A 17784-nucleotide genomic window follows, 5' to 3' on the forward strand; every position below is an offset into this window, starting at 1 on the left:
AGTAATAGGGTTCCGTACATTTTACTGTTCTTTACGGAACTCTAAAAATAACGCAATGCTTTTAACAAGTGGAGTACATAACCTCAGAAATGACCCATAAACACTCAGTTGCGACATACTATTACATATTATATCTGTTATATAAGAAATTAGATTTATCTCAAGATATGAGAAAGGTTCTATTGAGAGCGGAACGAAATTAATTTAAAAAGTTTTAGATAACGATTAATTATTATTTTTAAGTAGCTTTTGCCTGCAGTTGTTATTTTCAAACGACTTTAAAAAGGAGCTATTTATAGATCGACTAGCGCATTGGTCTAGTGGTTAGTAGCCTTGACTGCTATACCGGAGGTCGCGGGATCGATTCTCACCCAAGACAAATATTTTGTGTGATGAGCACTATCATTTGTTCAGTGTTTGGGTGTATTTTAAAATAATATGTATAAGTATGTTTATCGGTTATCTAGTATTCAGGGTACAAGCTTCGCATAGTTATCACTAGATGGCGTTGTGTGGTAGTTGTGGAATATTGAATTACTATTGTAAATAGGGTATTATATAATAACTATTCTTTATAACAGTTAAACGCCTACAGTTACACAAAAACCTTATCTTAAACTAGCAAACTCACCGTTCTTAGTTAAAATGTTAATTAAATTACTGGAACGGTAAACGTTGTTATTTAACTAATTCAAATAAATGTTTAGTTAAGTTAGATAACAGTTTTGTGCTAATTAAATAACTAAGATGGTTTAAATTTAATTGTTATTTTCGTAATATTCGGCAGTCGGCAGACTTTGTGATGTATTAATAAGTCTTTGATCGTAAATTAAACATACTTTGTGAATACATAAAGTATTACATAAGTAAATATATTATTAATCTTAGGTGTATAAAATTTAATATCGTGAAATGTGTAGGTATTTTGTGTGGTTTTTCATTATTGAAATCTCATTGCTATTTCTGTTCATAAGTACCTACTTCTGTACCTATATAGGAAGAAATGAAAAGAAATTCATTTCTTTTCATTGGATTAGGCAAAAGCAGTGTTGTAATTCAAAACTAATAGATACTTAATATTAAAAAAAAAACCTAAACTATGTAACACTTCACTTTAATTTAAAAACAAATACGATATTTTCTTGTATAGTCCGAATAGGATAATTTCTAGGCTTTCCTTTAGTAAAACCTACTCCGATCATTTTATCAAGTCATCCAAACTCAGAACAAGCTTTCGTTGATCACACAAATGCTTAAACCCAAGACCCGTCGACCACTATCTATCTGCAATCACAGCACTCATAACATTTTAATAAAATGCTAATTCCCACAAAAACCTTATTTATTACATCTTCAAACAAATAACAAACAATAGTTTTAGCACACGACCCAGTCTCCAGTGGTGACAATGAATTAATATTATTTAACAGCTTACATAATCATTGTACATTTGACCTCTTGTTCTAACACTTTATTTATAGTTATTGGCATAATGAACTTTACAATAATTAAAATTAACATCTGCTTGTGACCTTCAAAAGAATTAGAGTCTTGGAGTTTAACATACCTCATTATCACTCCCCTGCCCTTATCCCAATTATTAATTAGGGTAGGGTAGTTTTACCCACCTACTATCATACGTGTGATAAAATTAAATACAGCACCTCTTGATTCTAATTCCGAAAGTACAAAGTAAATTATTTCTCTAAGTAGGTCTGCCTCTTTTATTTTGGCTAGGCGAGGGAATTTTCTGGAATACCGAAATCTTTGGTGAGTGTTTGGTGGTCAGTGTCAGACTCTTCCTGACTAAACCAGAACCAACATGCAACGCCATCCGCATTTAGTCGGCAATGCATAGCAATTCATCGCGCACAATTGGTACACCTGATACTCAATTTAAGGCACAAAGGGAATGCAATCTCAAATGAATGAAAAATACCTTATTTGACTAATCTTTTGGGGTCAAACATGGTCGAAAATCGTGCAGCTGTGTTGTGTTCTTTTCAATCGACTCCTTAAGTTACTTATATGTCATAAAAAATCAGCCTAGATATATCAACAATAAAAAAAACTACACCCAAAAATCTTTCCGAAACGAACCGAATAAATTGTGACCTTAATCAATAACTTTATGCAATTTTAATGCAAAATCAGTTTTGTATAAGTAAATACATAATGTATTATTGTAATTGGTTACAGTTTTAAATCAATTTAAACAGTTTCAAGGTGCAGTAATAGTTGATTGGGTTTTATTGCATAAATTATTCTGCCTACCCGCTGTCAATCTTAACTGGACTATAGTTTTACGCTTGACTAATTTTTATTAGATCTATTTGTTTCTTAAGATTAGAATCTTGATGTGTCCTTGAGTTTTAAAAGTGTGCTTTAAATGTGACATCGCTTTTTACGAACTAAATAAAGTACCTATGTATAAATCAGTTTTCAACGATTTATTCGATATTTACCTAGCGTTTGTCGAAAATTATCCCACGGGAACATTAATTCGGGATAAAGCTATCCTATGTGCTAATCTTGGTTATAAACTATCCGTGTACAAAGTTTCGTCTAAATCGGTTAAGCGGTTTTTGAGTGAAAGAGGAACAAACATCCATACGCTTATATACAAACTTTAGAATCTATACTAATATATAAAGCTGAAGAGTTTGTTTTGATTGTTTGTTTAAACGCGCTAATCTCAGAAACTACTGGTTCATTTAAAAAAAATCTTTTTGTAATGAATAGACCATTATTTTAGGCAGGTTTTAGGTCTTAGGTTTTACCATCACGCTGCGACTAATAAGAACGAAGATACAATGGAAAATGTGAAAAAAACAGGGCAGGTATAAATCACAACTAATATCTTCTAACCACGCGGACGAAGTCGCGGGCAACAGCTAGTTTATAATATAAGTAGTAATAATCTCCTAGATGTGTCTATGGTATATTTAAAAAGAAGAAATGTTGGGTAATATAGCTACGAGAAAAGTTAAATGAAGTTAGTAATTAGTTCATAATATTAGGCAGACAAGAAGTACAAATTTTATCACATATTTTGTTAGGAATGCAATTAATATCAGCTCACTCAAATATGTAATTTTTAATTACCTACTAGTCTAATTACAGTCGAAAAGCCCTATCAATGTCTATCAAGTATCCTATTTATTCAGCCGTACTTAGATGTAAATAATTATCGTACTTAATGAGCTGTTAAATGTCAAACCACATGGGTTGTTTTATAAATAACTTGATATTTGGCGGCAACATTCATTCAGGCTACTATGAAAGGTCAAGATCTTTGCAAGTTTTGCTGAATAAGTACTTATGTTTCTTCACAAGTCATAATTATGTAAGATGATTATTTGTTTTGTTTTTGATGGTGATTAAATGGTGTTGGGGACCAAATATGAAAATATATAATAATATAAGTAAATAAATAAAATAAATAATAAATAAATAAATGCGGACAACATCACATACAATTGTTCTGAACCCAAGGTAGTTGCTCAAGCACTTGTGTTATGGAATTCAGATACAACGAAGGTACCACAAACACCCAGACCCGAGGCAATGTAGAAATGTGAATTTTTACATTGACCCGACCGGGGATCGAACCCGGGACCTCAGAGCTAGCGACACCTTGAAACCGGTGCGTACGCCACTCGACCACGGAGGTCGTTCATAAGTATAATATAAAATTATCCCACGGGGATATAAATACGGTATAAAACTATTCCTGTCTTAATCCTGGCTATAACTCTCTGTGTACCAAGTTTTCGTCTCATTCCGTTCAGAGGTTTTTGGGTGAAAGAGGAATAAACATCCATACAAACTTTCGCGTCTATTATATTAGTAGGATAACATAATATAAGACTTAACGACTTTCACACAACGCCATCTAGTCTCAAACTAAGCAAAGCAAACAAAACATAACATGTGGTGATACATGGAATTGAAAGTAAAGTGACGTCACAAGATTTCAAGTTACTAAAACATATATTTTTATGTAAAAAAAATAAGATTTTTAAGAGACTTTTTTAAAGAGATGTTTTTTTGACAAAAAACCTAATTGTTATCACAGCCCTTTCTAATTCCAAAGACCTTAAATGAACCAAATAAATAGTTCAATGAAAAGTTACACAATTCGGAAACCGGAATGTGTCACTTAAAAAATAATAATTGTTAACACAACCTTGACGCAAGTAAATATTTATCTTTCGCAACATTCGAGAAAAATCGAAAAATCTCCAAAAAACAATGTGACCTTAGTAATTTGGGATAACTCTGTTCAAGTAATAAATATTATAATAAATAGTTTATTGATTTTATTTGACATTGTCAATGTCACGGTTTTGCAGGTATACAATTTTCAATTTAGATCTGGATGGTGTGCAGTAGAGGAGGCCTATGTCCAGCAGTCGACGGGACATAGGCGTGTAGTGGACAATATGGGGCTGATGAATTTAAGAATATAAGCATTTAAAAGTCATAATCTGTCTATGTTTAGAATTAAACATACACTTTACTAATCAAAATTCTAGAAGTCTCGTTATGTTGCCTAGGGAAGAAGTGTTAGTAACGACTTATTGGGAATATTGCTTTCAGATTTTTTATATAAATGTATGAAGCTAAAAAAACACGTTTTTTTCGGGTACTTTAATTGCAAAGCTTACTTAAAATTTGAGTGTTCGTAAGTTTCATAATTACGTACGTCGATTTATTTCATGTTATATCAAAACGGTTAACCGTTTATCACAGATATGAAGTCGTGATAAGGAATCGGATGTAAAGACGTTAAGCAATTTTGCTGAAAATTAACGAACTACAACATGTTTAAAAACATATACAATATAAACAAATTAACAGTTTCTCAAGAACAAAACTCTAACGAAATTCGCTGCAACACATTTCTGCTCCACTAAAAAGGATTCTTGCTACATATACACAATAAAAGACTTGCAAACAAGTATTAGTCATCAGATTAACAAATATGTCGAAACTAGTTTCCTTAATAAAATCTATAAGTATAATAAAACTAGCTGTTGCACGCGGGTCCGCCTGGTACAAGCCCAAAGAATCCAATATGAACATAAACAGATAAAAGCTATCCTGTGTTAATCCTGGTTTATTCCAAGGACCTCGTGGCTAAGCTATAACCGCATAAGTGAATCGATCACAGGTTAAGCTACGCTTGAGAGCGATTGGTCCGTAGATGGGTGACCATCTTTGTCTTAACGAGTTCTTCCACGTTTCGGAAACCACGTTAAATTGTGGGTCCCGGGTGTTATTCCTACATCTTTGCCAGTCGATACAGGTAGTCAGAAGCTTGAAAAGTCTTACATCCAGTCTAACCAAGGGTATCGTGTTGCCCAGGTAATTGGTTTGAGGAGGTCAGATAGAAAGTCACTCCTTGTAAAACACTGGTACTTAGCTGAAACCGGTTAGACTGGAAGCCGACCCCAACATAGTTGGGAAAAGGCTAGGCCGATGACGATGATGTGTTAATCCTGGTTATAAACTATCCGTGTACCGAGTTTCGTCTTGATCCGTTCAGTGGTTTTTGCGTGAAAGAGGAACAAACATGCATACATACAAACTTTCAGATTTATAATATTAGTAGTATATTGGTATGTAGAGCACCTAACAGTTTAAATGGTCCTTGTGCGACGCCCGCGCAACTCCAAAGACGTTTGCATAACTGTTGTTTTTTAGTCCTTTTCGGGACTAAGGACCCAACAAGTTTTTTATTTGGAACTTAAATGTTCTTGTTTATTCGTGTGAATTTAAGTTATTGTTGATATTGTTAAAGGGTAAGGTTGTGGATTTCTTAGCTTTTTTATCAAAGATATTGTTTATATTGTTTATTGTGACACAAAGACAAGTTATGTGCTTATGTTTCATGTAATACACATTTTCGGTTTGGTTTTTTTTTTCATTTATATATAGCAGATCATTTCCCAATATTTTTTATTATCAACCAGTAGTGTCCCATGGCAGGGCAAAGGCGTTGATTCTTCCTCGCATTTATCTTGGTTTATGACTAATTGAGGCCCTTTTTTTCACCATTTCTGTTATACTCATTATGATCAAAATGTAGAAAAATCTTTCGATTTGGTTTTCTTTGTAACGCAACTCACCAAACAAAAATTTTACAAAAAAAAGTAGGTTTGCCACAAAGTCCTTATATCTCTTACGATTTATCAATAAACAACCAACAAATCATACTTATGAAATGTCATTTATAAATTCACACAACATTAAAATAACAGTCTGTACACAGATCGCTGGCCGATCGTCGGCTGGGTTACGTAACGACCGGTTGCAATATTATGCAACGAATTGCAATGTATTTTGCTCAAACCAAGTCTGAGTATCGGTAATGATACGAGATTTGAAAAGGAGGTAGATGCTAAGAATTTATTCACAATGAATAATGGATTATTAGTTATATGTTAGAACGGTTAATAAATTATTTGGTCATTTAAAGTTAGTGTTGGTAATTGAATTGGTAATAAAGGGGTTATATCGTTGTTAATTATTAAGTTACCGCAGGGATAGCTGAATGTTTGAGGTCATCTCGTCAAACCGACGCGACGTCTCGCAGATTCGAACCCACGTAGGACAAGCACTTGTGCGATTAATGAATGCTTGTTTGAATCTGAGTGTCTCTGTGCATGTGTCTTGAATGTTTGCAAAATCCCCCGCTACACAAGAATCTCCGTAATGCGAGATGCCTTATCTTTTTTCGTATTGGCTCCTTTCAGGCAATCAGATTTTTAATTCAATATCTAAGTAGCCTTCAGATATCATTGCCTTTGGTCCTTTGAGACGTGGTGATAAGATACTTACATATACATCCACTTCTAACTTTCATGATTAAAGTAAATAATAATCTAAGCAACCATTGTCACCAATAAAGTCTACAACTAGTAATTCGTTACAAGATACAAAGAACAAGTTCGTTAAGTTGGATAAAACTTGAACTATCTATATTCTATACTAATATTATAAAGAGAAAACCTTTGTATGTTGGTATTGAATAGGCTTGTAGATGTTCAAAATAATATTACGTGCGGATTAAATATTTTATTAGTATTGTACCGTATCTGACACATCTGTTATTTTTCTTCTCCATGACAACCAACCGATAAGACAGTCGTTGCCAAGCGTGCGTGAGCTCGACGGCGTACTAGTGCGGTCTCGCTCACGCGCCGTGGTGACGTAGCTATCCCACCGGTTGCTTGGATTACTACAGGCTCAAAAACTACAGGACCGATTTCAAAATTTCTTTTACCATTACTTAGAGGGATTCTTCCGGATCCGTATAGGCTATATTTTAACCCGGAAAATAAGCTTAAAAATAAATGTCCACCCGTGCGACGCCGGGACAGGTCGTAAATAATAAAAAGAGGCATTTGTTAACTATGAGAGGTTTCCTTTCGAAGCTTTATTATAATGCTGATTGGAGAAAAGGGAAGTTATGGACATTAAACTGAACAGAATTATATACTTTCACAGTATAATTGAAAATTCATGTTAGACAATTTATTTTAATACGTCTTTACTACCAAAGCAAATACATTTCACTCACATATGAAAAACACACAATTTGCTGACGGCCGTGTAGTTTCAAAGCTGTATGTAGTTAATATTAATAGTCTAAAATCCGAGAAAACATTTTTCATCTAGAGGAACTTCATTTTCGTTTTTCTTAATTCAAACATTTTAATGTCAATATGTCTTTGAATTTGGAAGACAGATAGGCTATTTTACCGAGTAAAATTCAGTTTGCAACTGATTCCAGTGAGATTCCAAATCTGGTAAGAGATTTTACCATAAGCAGAAAGCTGAGACAGGTAAGCCGACTCCAAATGCTATCGCCATTAAAAAGAAGTTATGATCACTGAGTTTGTGTCGAGGTTTCTTCACAGGGTAAGCTCTCAGTTAAAAAATATCAACTCCATCTAGTTTTAAAATATGAATTTGAAATGTAAAAGTGATAACATATATTCTATTTCAGAATATTCTTCTTTTATATACGTTCAGCAGTGGACGGCGATAGGCTGAGATGATGATGATGATGATATACAAAAATGATTTGCTGTTTGTTAGTCTCGCTAAAACTCAAGAACGACTGAACCGATATGGCTTATTTTAGTCTTGAAATATTCGTGGATTTCCAGGAAAGGTTTAAACGGAAATTTAAAGATGCAAACAAAAAATGAATTTTTTTCTTCATTGTTATCATCGACTGTTAAGCGATACGTTTGACGGGATAGCTTGTTTTTAATAAATGTCGTATATCAAGTTAGCACAGAAAATTTCAATACATCCCACTAGTTTTATCCATTTTACATATTTAAAATACTTGTTTATAGTAACAAGAACGGTAATTCATAAGGTAAGAAGATCAATGCACATCGCATTACGTTTTTGTGCTGCTCTCTGGGTCATGGGAACGACCGAGTGACACATACGTTGTAGGGTGACAATCAAGTTATATACTGTGGGATATTCCGGAACGGTGTTACCATTTTTGCAGGAAATAGGATTTTTTTGTGATATAATTTTTAATAGATAATTGGATTAAGGATGAGGTTATAAAATAAACATATATCTCAAAAAAAAATCAAGTAGTTAAAATCAAGCGTAATTGGAAGTGAAATGGAAATTAAGGGTTAATTCCTGTAATCAACAATGACAATTAAACAACCACTTATAAGCTGGTATTATTAGTATTAATAGAGATAATATTATATTGTTGTCTGTTACTAAGACCGGAATAAAAGTGTTTTATATTAAATCAATAATGACAAAAAAACAAGAAACAATTATGTGAAGGAGAACTCTATTTCTGTTATGTTCGAGTCAAGCATGTGTAAGTACACGCCATATTTGATACAAATATAATATTTACATACATTTATTTAAAAAATATATTAATCTCTTATCGCATATAGAATAAAAGTGCTTCAAGGAAAATATTAACCTTCAATTAATAACATTTTCACATGCAAATTACAAATATTTAAACACAAAATAAATACATCTACAAATGCATTAGAATTAAATATCATGGTTTATTATTCAACATTTATCCTAAAACAAACTAAATCATGGTTATTAACGCGTATCAAGTTTGGATGCGCACACGCCGCACTACGGCGCCGGCGATCATCTATTGTTCTATGAACTAGTGTTGCAAGTTGACGTTAAAACCATAATCGATAAAAATATTTTTTATAAATGATCCTATTTGTACTTGTAAAGTATGTTTTGCAGGTTGTTAGCAAAATTGTTTCCTCGTAGTTTTAATAAAATAAAAATAGTATAACTGTTTATTGCCAAGGGCATGACTAGACTAGAGCTATTTGGTGTCCACTGGGTTCATTTAGGGAAAAAACTATAGTTTATTCTAAAAAACAGTGGTCCTTAAGTTTAATTGTAAATATTGAGTGTACCCTACTTTCCAGTTTATATTTAAAAATAGCAGTAACAGGTACTTTTATATCGTAAACAAAAAATATCGAAAGTTGTACCGTCGATCGTGTATTGTCAAAAAATGTTACAAGGACCTTTAAATTGACATTGATCATACCTCTTTGTCATTGTTACGTTAGAAAACAACTTTATACAAAAATATAACGTAATCTAATAAAGTAAACAATGCTTATTTTTTGTTGTGTTTATTCAATTTGTATTTAAAAAAGAAAAAAGCGTTAAAAGATTTATTTTATGTAAGTTAGCACACAAACAAAAAAAAGTTGAGTAAATATTATCAAAACGTTTAACACAAATTGCATTATTCACTGATTTGTTTTTACTTAGCTTTACCTACTTTATTTCTTGCGCAAAAAATATTTAAATATATATTTTTTTATATTAAAATTCCTAATAATTTAATAATTACTGTACACAATATCGATATCGATAATTTATTTACAATTACACTGTCCCATCACTAATCGGTAGTCTCAAAGAACATATATGGTGTTCAAAAGTGTTCCACCGTTACTAGACTGGTTTGTATGTACACTACACCGCACAAGTTAATGGTTTATGTAAATTAAACGTGAAATAATTGCAGTACTTACTTTTTACCGGAGTTGTACTTAGATACCGTTAGGCTAGCTTTTATAAATTTTGTGTTTACCTGTAACAAAAATAAATTAATTGTCAAAAAATTATTCGAAATGTATGCAATATAATATTTTTTCAATGCTCAACAAGTAAATGTAACGATGAAAAAGTAAAATAAAATTACCGTTAAACTGCTTTTACCAAACCCATACAAATTGCCTTACTATAATTACAAAATCATGTCTAAAAAGTAACTTATAGTCAATAGACACACAACCACAATAGAGATAATATAAATAGATAGCATATACCACAACCTTTTCAAAAGACCAGACGACGGCTTATGAAACAAACTGCCATCAATTTGACATTTGACATACAACTTTTTGCTTACTCACATGAATATTGGTAAATGTTTCCTATCCATTGCTTGTTATCTAAGGAAAGTATTAGATAAGTTTAAACAGACTTTGTAATGGATGTTGAAGAGTGCAATACTTGGTTTTGATTGCGTTGGTTTGCTTCCGTGGTATTGTGTCATATTGTCTAATTTATTATGAACTAGCTGCTAACCGCGACTTCGTCCGCGTGAACTTGGAGCACAGCTAATACTATAGTCAATTGGATTGGATATTGACTGAACCACGCTAGATGGCGTAAAAACAATTCTTTGAATTTTTGTAAAAACTTTTTTTTTCTTGATAAAAAGTATCTTATGTATTTTTAATAACTCCAAGAATATGTGTACAAAGTTTCATGATGATCGGTTGAGTAGTTTTTGCGTGAAAGCGTAACAAACAAACCTTCTTTCACATTTATATACAGACTAGCTTTTGCCCGCGACTTCGTCCTCGTGGGTAGAAGATATAAGTTATGATTTATACCTGCCCTATTTTTCACATTTTCCTTTGTATCTTTGCTCCTATAAGTCGCTTATAGCCTGGTGGTTTTTAGCCTAAATCCTTCCTCGATGAATGGTCTATTCAACACAAAAATGTTTTTTTCAATTTGGATCAGTAGTTTCTGAGATTAGCGTGTTCAAACAAACAAACTCTTCAGCTTTATATATTAGTATATATAGAAGTATAGATAAAGATAAGGAGGATAATTGCCAAGAATTTTTGTGTTAAAGACATGTTTGCACATTTTAACATCGATAAAAATGTACAAATGATGACTACGGAGAGACAGACTCATTTTCATACCACATATTCTGCCGACCCTCTTTGCATAGCAACCGTGAAGTTTATATGATGGCATAACATAATACAAGATCTCTAAAAGTTATTACACCTCAGTTATTGCGTAATTGGCATTTGTGTAAGAATGTTGCAGTATCTGACTTGTTGATTAGCTGACAAACGTAGGTGGGAGTTGTGATAAAACCTTTATGGAGGAAACTGATCTGGTGTTTAAAATGGGGAGATTCTGTTGTTTAGAATGGGGAAAATGGCGATATTCCGTTTTTAAATACCTTGGAGATGTGTCAAAGGATTTTTGACATCTAGCAATAGAAAAATAAATTATATATTCGACTATCTTCAAAAACATGGCTGAATATTGAAAATCCTCGGTAAGCGTTTTAGAGTTTCTCAAAACGTCAAGTGGAATGTAGGCTGCAAGGATAGCCAAGTCGTATACCTATCTAGGTCAATACATCAAAGCCCGTTTATCCCCCCGAAGTACAAGTGTTCTGTGTGATTCACGAATGCTTTGATGTTTTAGTCTGGGTGTCTTTATGTATCAGTTGAGTGCTTGTGCTGCGACACAAGGAGCCAAGTTAAGGAACTCGTAAAAAAAACCGGAGTAAGTAACGATCGATAAATAGAGTTACAAAATACCTATAAGAATAGACCAAATATAATCCCTATTCTTCTACCGTATAAACACGTAAAGTTCTCAGCAAGACCTTTTGAGTGTTTTTCGTAATCATCCCATAGCTACACTTTACAACTTCAGCCAAGTCGCATTTTTTTAAATTCTACCATAAAGATATTAAACCACACCATAAAGTACTTCAAATGGTCTTGGACCAATAGAATGAGTGCTAACAAACAAAGCTACCGGACATGCAACTATATCCGAGATCTAGGTACACTTATAAGGCAGGAGACCTATACTAGGAACTAGATGTCCCACTAATTACAATTCCTAGGCCGTAATCCAGGTCTGTAGGGTAACCTAGGTTTTTATGACGACTGTCTATATTCTTAATTTATATTATAGTAAGTAAGTAGAGATATGTAGGCTGAAAGAAAAAAGCTGTTTATAAAAAATCTAAATGATTTTCGCTGAAAGTCAATTTTCAAAAAATATTTGATTCTTTATAACTCATTTTTACTATGGGGTACGGTGGTACCCAGTTTATTTAGGTTGTGGAGGTCAAACACGATTTCTTTATTATTCATGTTATATTTCTGAATTTTTATTTGTTTCAATTGTCCCATTGGTGTAAATTAAAACTGGAATTCAAATCCCGAGTAGAAAAAATGTTCATTAAAAAACTGTTGGTGGAAATTACTATGACAACTACACATCTTGTAATAATTACCGTGGTAAAATTACTAATAAAATGAACAAGAATCTATACTGCATTTATAAAAGCAGAAAAACATCATTATTAACACATCCATTTAAGAGAAAATACATAGAAGAGACATTTAAAAAATTCAATAGAAAATCATCGGTTCGGAAACGGATGTAGTATCAACATAACTTTCTAAATCCTTTTTAGTGTGTTGCTAAACTTGTTTCTGAGATGGCGAGGCGCAGACGGACGTACTTATGTCTATGGAATACGTTTATAGACTTTCTATTGTTTATTAGGTTCGATTTGTTGTTCAAATGGCCGGTGGGTCCATTCCGAAGGCTATATTTGACAGGTTGAATAATTGGTATTCTTTAACGATTACAATTGATATCTGTGTCGGTGTGTTGTTGTTGCGGTGGTTTTAAATAGTAGCCTTAATAGGTTAGGTTGCATTTATCGGTGATGGGTGTCGTATTTTTTTATAGTTGATTAACACCCTTTATAAATTTGACCGTAACTTATAATCGGGTAAACCGATTGCGATGCGATTTTTTTCTCTTTCTTGATTCTACCTTGTATACTGAAAATCTTATTCATATCTTTTTGACTAGATCAATTGGTATAGGAATGGACTTTTTCGAGGTGTTTTGAAAAGGAAAATTAATTGAACCTTTATAAGAAAAGATTAAAAATAACTAGATATTGTAGTAGAATAAAACCTTGCTACGAAATTAATCAGTTTTACAAAGTAATTAAAAATCGCTGCCTGTCAAGCGAAAAAAAATCTTATTCAATGAGGAAGTAGGATCAAAATCCATCTTCACACATTCATACTACTAAAAATCGGGCAAAGAGAAATGTTCCCTTTACCTTCCGTACTTGACCGCTTTTTTGCTAACGATCACTTTCTCACGTCAAAGGGCCGTTGACCCCACGCGGAACTGGCAGGTGTACGATCTCACCTATCGGTAATGTGGATTCTTTGGTACCCTAATATGGTATCGTGAAAAGTTATTCAATAATATATTATGAACAGTACTTTTATTGAATAAAATTTTAGGGAATAGAAGTATAGTCTTCATATTTTTTTGTTGATAGAAAGAAAAATAGGTTCTGTGCTTAGTTAGTTCTTTAAATAATAGGCATAACAATCTAATTTAACAAATAAGTATAAAACTGATAGATTGACAAGTAAAAAATAAATATTTTTTTTTACATAAAAGCCGGATCAACTAATTTGCTCTCGATAAAATCAATGTCGTGGTGGCTTTGCGGTTCTATGCATAATAGTAACTATTTCAAAGTTATTTGTACTAACAAACGATGAAGGAAAACATCGAAAAAGACTAGGGATCCTAATATTGGAATCTGAAATCGCCAACCCGCAGTGATCTAGCGCGATGATCACAGCTCAATCCTTCAAAAGCCGGTGCCCAGCAGCGCGATGTGAATAGACTGGTATCATAATATTTTTTTCATAAATCGTTACGTTTGAAACTAGAGACCAACTAAATCTATTAAATATTCCAAAATAAAAGTTTCCATTGCAAAAAACACAGCTAAAAATATCACAACAATTTAAATTTAAAGCATCACCTTAGTAAGTCTCTAGGCCAAGCCGACATTTCGCATCTGCCGATTAAAATGTAGATTATATTCAAGAGATCCACCAATTTTGTATGAAGGTCGCAAATTTCACCGATGACCTTCTGTTTCTTCTTAATTTGTTAATCTATACGACTATTTTGGCCCCTGACTTGTGACATTTACAAAACCAGTTTAGAAGACTTGATGGAATATTAAACCTCTTTTAGTTGGTGCGGGTATCTTGCAAGTTGTTTATACATTGCACAGCTGAATAGATGTGCTATCAAAAGTGATATATCATTGCCAGCAATGTATCTTCTTGCAACATTATTCTCGTGAATTCTATAGCGGCTTTTAGAAAAAATTGTCTCATTATGGACAAGTTATTGATTAACCAATTTTTCTACACCATCTTTTCGTTCCGTTTCTTTCTTTTGGATACGGAACTCTAAAAACAGCAACTTAACAGCCTTCAAACCAATTTCCCGATCTAAACACACCCAAATCAATTACCTTTTATATCCCAATACCCACAGACTAACCCAGTCTACCATTGACAACGCGGAACAACAAAAGTGTCACTATAACCTTGCCAATCAAATTCCCACCTCATGTAGAGCTAATATGGTTTATTATGGTGTGGTACAAGTGTGTGAGTTCCAGTGTCCGGTTGGTACTACTTTCGATTCGTGAATCAAGGCCGCAGGGTAGAAATTTTCGTGACGTCGACGCTGAGAATTTTGTATGACGATGTGTTTTCGAGAATATAGCGTTAAGGATAAATGTATCTATTATTTGGTAATTTCTTGTATTTATAAGGTCAACTAAGTTTCTGCATAAATCACTTATGTTGTGATACACAAAATATGTTTGTCGTGGTTGTTTTTGTGCATATGACTTGTTTTTTTTTTTTTAAGTCGGCCGTTTTCCAGGCTCTTTCAAAACCTAAGGTGATGGCTTTACTTCGCCAGAATGTTTGTAAAGCCCCTGTGACACAAAGATTAAAATTCTTAGAGCGGGAGTCGTTTACAAAAAAAGTGCTGTATTTTTACCTTGCCTCATAACTAACAAAGGGTAAAATAGGGGTTAATCGATAACCTATCCGGAAAAAAGAGTTATTTAAATGTAAAAAAGGCTTATATTGTTTTTAATGTGTAACAAACCTTTTGCCTGACAGTTTTCCTCAACAATCTGTGCCATCGTTCCAACCCAATTCGATTCGACAAAAATCTTATTTCATCCAAAAATGATTGTATAAAGAGTAATCTAAAATATTATTACTTTAATTAAAATGAATACAAACGGAAATAAATTAGATTTTTAACAATTACTGATTTGATTAGTTCCGCTGTCAATTTGTCTATGGTAGCGTGAATTTATGATTTCGGTAGCTTCAAGGTTGAATTACTATGCTAGCAACATAATGAGATTAACTATTGAGAGATAGAAACTCATTTCTAAGAGCCAAACAGTTTTAAAACTGGGGAATGGTGTGGGAGCGGGACGGCGCATGACGAGTCATATAGATGCATCTCTCTCTTCCACAATTTCAAGTTTTATCTTAAAGGATGGTGGTAGGTTTTCTGGTATTTAGTCTGTGTCACTTTTTTATATAATTACTTTAAATACAAAGTAGTTTATTTCCTATTCTTTTCTTAAGCTATGTTTGGCTCCTAGTAATAATGGATTCAGATTAATACCACAAATACCGTATTTTGACATGTGACTTTTCTACAGTCTACTGTATTTAAAGACATCGCTGTCATTTTATTGTAATGACTAAACGACTGTCAAAGATAAACTTATGACAATTGGCACTAACGACTTTGTTTTTCTCTAATCTAAGTTTTCTTTTAGCAGTTAATTCTAGTACTATTACAATATATTAATAACAGGCCACAACTTTCACGAAACGCTATATAGTATCAAACTAATCAAATCTGATTTAATGATTACTAAACGACTAATAAACATACTTTTATTTGTATAAAAACACAGACAGATAAAATGATATCATCGCACAAACATTTGTCCTGGGAATCGAACCCACGACCTCCAAAACAGCAGTCAGAGCCGCAAACCGCTAGACCAGCCAGCCAGAGTCAGAATTTTGTAACAGAAATTTCTAATTAACAAAGAGAAGCTTAGTTCTCTACGAAAAAAAAAACTTGTTTATAAACATAAATAAAAAAAATTATTTCGACATTAATAAATAAATAATAAATATAAATGCGGACAACATCACATACATTGTTCTGAACCCAAAGTAAGTTGCTGAAGCACTTGTGTTATGGAATTCAGATACAACGAAGGTACCACAAACACCCAGACCCGAGACAATGTAGAAATGTTAATTTTTACATTGACCCGACCGGGGATCGAACCCGGGACCTCAGAGCTAGCGACACCTTGAAACCGGTGCGTACGCCACTCGACCACGGAGATCGTCGTAAATAGTTAAATAAATCCTCTTTTTAATGTCGAATGCTACTGTAAACACAGCAGGTCCGTGAATAAGCATATTATAGTCATTAAATAAAAGATTTATCCGTTATTCGATCCGTTACACTGGCAACAAGTCACCGAACGACTCCTACAAATTATATGCCACTATAAACTAGATTTACTTAACATATTTATAACAGATATAGTTAACTGGGTTTTTATACTCATAGGTACCATTTTTTATTTATTTATTTATTAGCTTTATAATAAATAAAGCATAAATACCATATTGTTTGCATATTGTAAACTTTGAACCATGTATGTAACAATGCAGCCAGCTTTCTGGGAACGTTCCCCGACTTAGGCAAGGATGAAGATGTCTTTTCTGACGCATTGCAAATTACTCATTATTTATTTTTTAGCGAAGAAAATACTCTGGTTCTTGGGATCTTATTTTAATATTGCTTTAAGATATAGTATGGTGATAGAACCTCTGGTCTATGAACGATCATCTTTTTTTTTATCCAGCTTCTACTAATATATTAATACGAAAGCTAGCATTTTGTTAACAACATTTAACACTAAACATAAGCTACATTTAGAAATATAGACCATACTATATCTAGATAACGAACGGCACAGTTTTTATAATCTAAGAAGGCATCACCACATCTCAAAACAAAACTCCTGTAACTGTAAGAGTGAGAGAGCATGCGATACTTCGTACAGCGGCTTCTCGCTTCCACGATAACACAGCCCTGCTTTAAGATCTCTTGGTAGGAGGCATGTTCTCAGCATGCGCAAGCGCCGTTATCACGCACAATCGTGATGTTAACTTCCACTTTGACACTATTCACTGTTTACATTCATTAAAAAGTGTTTAGTCGGTCAGGTCAAAATACTAGTGTTGAAAATGGATTAAAACTGTGTTTCTTACCTTTTTATCTATCTATTCATTATGTTTTCGATTTTTTTTCAGATTTAGTTATGTTTGCTTGTCAGAATATCTAATTTTTATACGAGCACCTTTTTGTAAAAATAAACGCAATAAAAAACAATAACAGAAGCTTTCTATTTTGAAATGATCAACCACATATTTAATATTTTAAAACAATGTTAGACTCTACCAAATTATATGGTTATAT

Source organism: Trichoplusia ni, chromosome 10, assembly GCF_003590095.1.
Source record: "Trichoplusia ni isolate ovarian cell line Hi5 chromosome 10, tn1, whole genome shotgun sequence".
Taxonomy (NCBI): domain Eukaryota; kingdom Metazoa; phylum Arthropoda; class Insecta; order Lepidoptera; family Noctuidae; genus Trichoplusia; species Trichoplusia ni.